Below are 4,295 nucleotides of genomic sequence, written 5' to 3'. Positions count from 1 at the left end.
TGATGTATGTCTTGCATGTGCTTATCTGTGGTGACAATGGGATATTCACGTGATCTAGTTGATGTATGTTTTGGTGATCAACTTGCGGGTTCAGTGACCTTGTGAACTTATGCATAGGGGTTGGCACACGTTTTCATCTTGACTCTCCGGTAGAAACTTTGGGGCACTCTTTGAAGTACTTTGTGTGGTTTGAATAGATGAATCTGAGATTGTGTGATGCATATCGTATAATCATACCCACGGATACTTGTGGTGACATTGGACTATCTAGGTGATATTAGGGTTTTGGTTGATGTGTGTCTTAAGGTGTTATTCTCTTACGAACTCTAGGATAGATCGAACGGAAAGAATAGCTTCGTGTTATTTTACTACGGACTCTTGAATAGATCGATCAGAAAGGATAACTTTGAGGTGGTTTCGTACCGTACAATAATCTCTTCGTTTTTTCTCCGCTATTAGTGACTTTGGAGTGACTCTTTGTTGCATGTTGAGGGATTGTTATATGATCTAATTATGTTATTATTGTTGAGAGAACATGCACTAGTGAAAGTATGAACCCTAGGCCTTGTTTCCTAGCATTGCAATACCGTTTACGCTCACTTTTGCCACTTGCTACCTTGCTGTTTTTATATTTTCAGATTACAAAAACCTATATCTACCATCCATATTGCACTTGTATCACCATCTCTTCACCGAACTAGTGCACCTATACAATTTACCATTGTATTGGGTGTGTTGGGGACACAAGAGACTCTTTGTTATTTGGTTGTAGGGTTGTTTGAGAGAGACCATCTTCATCCTATGCCTCCCACGGATTGATAAACCGTAGGTCATCCACTTGATGGAAATTTGCTACAGTCCTACAAACCTCTGCACTTGGAGAACCAACAACGTCTACAAGAAGAAGGTTGTGTAGTACACATCAAGCTCTTTTCTGGCGCCGTTTCCAGGGAGGTGAGTGCTTGAAGGTGTATCTTTAGATCTTGCGATCAAACCTTTTAGTTTCTTGTTTTATCCCTAGTTTAGTTTATAAAAGAAAACTACAAAAAAATGGAATTGAGGGTGCCTCATATGCTTCATCTTTTAAATATCTTTCGCGAAAATGATGGAAAGGAAAATTGTGCTCAAGTGTTAGAAGAAGAATGCATTAAAATGTTTGGCACTAAATATTTGAATGATGAGCATGATTGCAATGTTGTTAGTATGAATTCCTTGAATATCCATGATGCTAATGACATGCAAAGCCACAAGCTTGGGGATGCTATGTTTGATGAAGATGATATTTTTAGTCCCCCAAGTTTTGATGAGAATATTTATCTTGATGATAGCATGCCTCCTATCTATGATGATTATTGTGATGACATGTATGCTATAAAGAATAATGGTAACCATGAAACTTGTCATCTTGATTTTAATTTTCAATTGGATTATGCCTCACATGATAGTTATTTTGTTGAGTTTGCTCCCACTACTATTCATGAGAAGAAATTTGCTTATGTGGAGAGTAATAAATTTTCCATGCTTGTGGGTCATGAAAGGAATGATTTATGTGATGGTTATATTGTTGAGTTCATTCATGATGCTACTGAAAATTATTATGAGGGAGGAATATATGCTTGTAGGAGTTGCAATAATATCAAGTTTCCTCTCTATGTGTTGAAAATCTTGAAGTTATGCTTGTTTTACCTTCCTATGTAAGTTGATTCTTGTTCCTAGGGCTGGACACGAGCCGAGCCGAGCCGAGCTTGATCCGAGCCTGGCTTTGGCTCCCTCTAGAGCGGCTCGGCTCGGCTCGGCTCGCTCAGCCAACGAGCCTACTTCAACCGGCTCAGCTCGCTTTGGCTATGGCTCGGCTCAGACCGAGCCGGCTCGTAAGCCAGTTTCTCCCATAACCATTTAATAATACAGACCTCTGTAGATAGTGCATATACTTGATTTTTTGCGGCAATTAAACCTATATTTTGGAAAACAAACAGTTTATATTACTAAAAATGAACAATCCAGCAGTCTATTGTTTTAAGAAATGGTCATAGTAATGAAAAATAATGTTCTTATATGAATTCTTCTACAAAAATTGTAACAATGGAACACATATGAGAGAAAGAATTGGGCATCATTTCTATTGAATTTTGGATAGCACTTCAATTGAACTTTACACAGGAAAACATGAAATATTGACAGCCAAACAAGGAAATTTTGCATAGCATAACACTTACCACTTTGACATAAAACTGAGAAAATGTTGACAGCCAAACAATGACTAGTGAAAACCACATAATACAAAGTTCATAGTTCATCACAAGTTCACAGCAACATTGTTGAAAGTGCATGGTTCATCACAACATCATTCAAGGTCCATAGTTCACCACAACAGCACACATAATTCGAAGTTCATCACAACAAAAGAAATGGCACGAGATGATCACGTTGACCTCAACAATCCACATGAGAAGATCATGTAGACATCCATCTTCAAAATAGCAAGAGCAACACCCACATGGCGAATATCTACATGTAACACAGATTTGTAAACTTGATATTCTCAATATGTCAAGATAGGAAAACTGAGACATGTAAAAACATTAGTTACCAATTGTTGTCACCCCCCACATCAACAATCTTGGGCAACTTGATATTCTCAACATCGTCCTCCTCATCTTCATCCCTCTCCTAATTATTTGTAAGTTAGCCACATACAAGAAATAGACAGAAATCATAGAAGAAAAAGATAGGAATCATACCACCACATTGAAGTCCTTGTGAGAACCTTTGATATAACTAGCACCGCACACCAAGGCTTCCGCCATTTCTGGTTTCAAAGAATTCCTGTAGTCATCTAAAACCACACAAGTAGACATATCTAAGTTCAAGCATAGGATGACAAGTTGACAAGCTAACATCCAATGTAACAAGTAGACATACCTAAAACTCTTCCACCCGTGCTGAAAGTTGATTCCGAAGACACGGAGGTAGCCAGGACAGTCAAGAACCTCTTTGCCATCATTGCCAATACGGGGTATCTAGGTGCATTCACCCTCCACCAATAAAGAAGATTGAACATAGGATCCATTGCCTCATTCAAGTCATCTAGATAGTTTCTAAGCTCACTTTTTGATGGTGTTGATGAAGTGGCTGATAAGAAGGACTGAAACTCACAATCCATAAGTGGCATCGAGGTACTTGTGTTGCAATTGTTCTTGGCGGATGATCCACTAGCTCTTTCTTCAGCTTGCTTATTTTTTGCAACAAACTTCTCATACAATGTGTCCAACTCTCCACGCACAATATTCTTCTCGGTATTTGCTTTCCCCACATCATACATTTGGTGATAATCCCACTCAATATACCTCATCTTGTACCTTGGGTCCAAGATGGTAGCAAGCACCATGACATTGTTCGGCTCATCCCAATACTTGTCAAATTTATCCATCATTGCATCACCCATTTTGTTGTAGCATTCATCATCACGAGACATGGATTTTCTCAAAGCAATCTTGATGCTCACAATATGAGGGTAGAATATGTTGGAGGTGGGATATAATTGCCCTGAAAACGCAGTGGTCACACGAGATAAAGAGAGGAGCAATGGCTTAATAACTTCAAACTTGTCCCATTCTTCTTTTTCCGGCTCCCATTGATAGTTGGCATTTGAAGCTACATAAGAGGACAAGGCTTCCCTATACGAGCAGGTTGTATCAAGCATCTTGTATGTTGAACTCCACCGTGTGACACAATCAAGATGCAAATGGTCGCCAACCTTAACACCCAATATTTTGCAAGTCTCAACAAACTTGTGGAGGCGACTCGGTGACTTCTTGAAATACTTAACCGTCTCTCTCAAATTCTCTATCAAAGGGGTCATGATGGTTGTCCCATCTTGCACCACCAAGTTGATAATGTGTGCACAACAACGGACATGGAAATATTTGGCTTCAAAGTCCGTACCTACAAAGAAACAGCAAGCATATGACAATATATTCAACCAAAACAGCACACATATGAGCATATGTAGAACAAAAACAGCAAGAATATGACCATATATTCAACCAACACTACTACAAAAACAGCTATAGCCAATATGGACACTAATGGCGCACTGTGCATGTGGTGCGCCATTAGTGTGTAAATACTAATGGCGCACCACATGCACGGTGCGCCATTAGTAATTTTTTTTTCAAAACTAGTAATGGCGCACCACACCCACAGTGCGCCATTAGTAATTATGTTTCAAATTTTTTTTATTTTATTTTTTAAACTACTAATGGTGTTGAACTAGTAATGGCGCACCACTCCCA

At 39.0% G+C, this 4,295-nt stretch overlaps 1 long non-coding RNA gene across 1 annotated transcript; it reads right to left on the bottom strand.

Annotated features, from left to right (window-relative positions):
• Nucleotides 1-2,367: 2,367 nt before the first annotated feature.
• Nucleotides 2,368-2,802, bottom strand: LOC123049260 (uncharacterized). The gene is made up of 3 exons (XR_006423525.1): nt 2,742-2,802; nt 2,591-2,670; nt 2,368-2,508 (listed from the first exon to the last, which is right to left on the bottom strand). It is a non-coding gene; the product is annotated as an uncharacterized lncRNA (long non-coding RNA).
• Between the last annotated feature and the right edge of the window lie 1,493 nt (nt 2,803-4,295).

This window comes from Triticum aestivum, chromosome 2D, assembly GCF_018294505.1.
Source record: "Triticum aestivum cultivar Chinese Spring chromosome 2D, IWGSC CS RefSeq v2.1, whole genome shotgun sequence".
NCBI classification, from domain to species: domain Eukaryota; kingdom Viridiplantae; phylum Streptophyta; class Magnoliopsida; order Poales; family Poaceae; genus Triticum; species Triticum aestivum.
The sequence above is the reverse complement of the archived record's forward strand: the minus strand, read 5'-3'. Positions and strand labels throughout refer to the sequence as shown.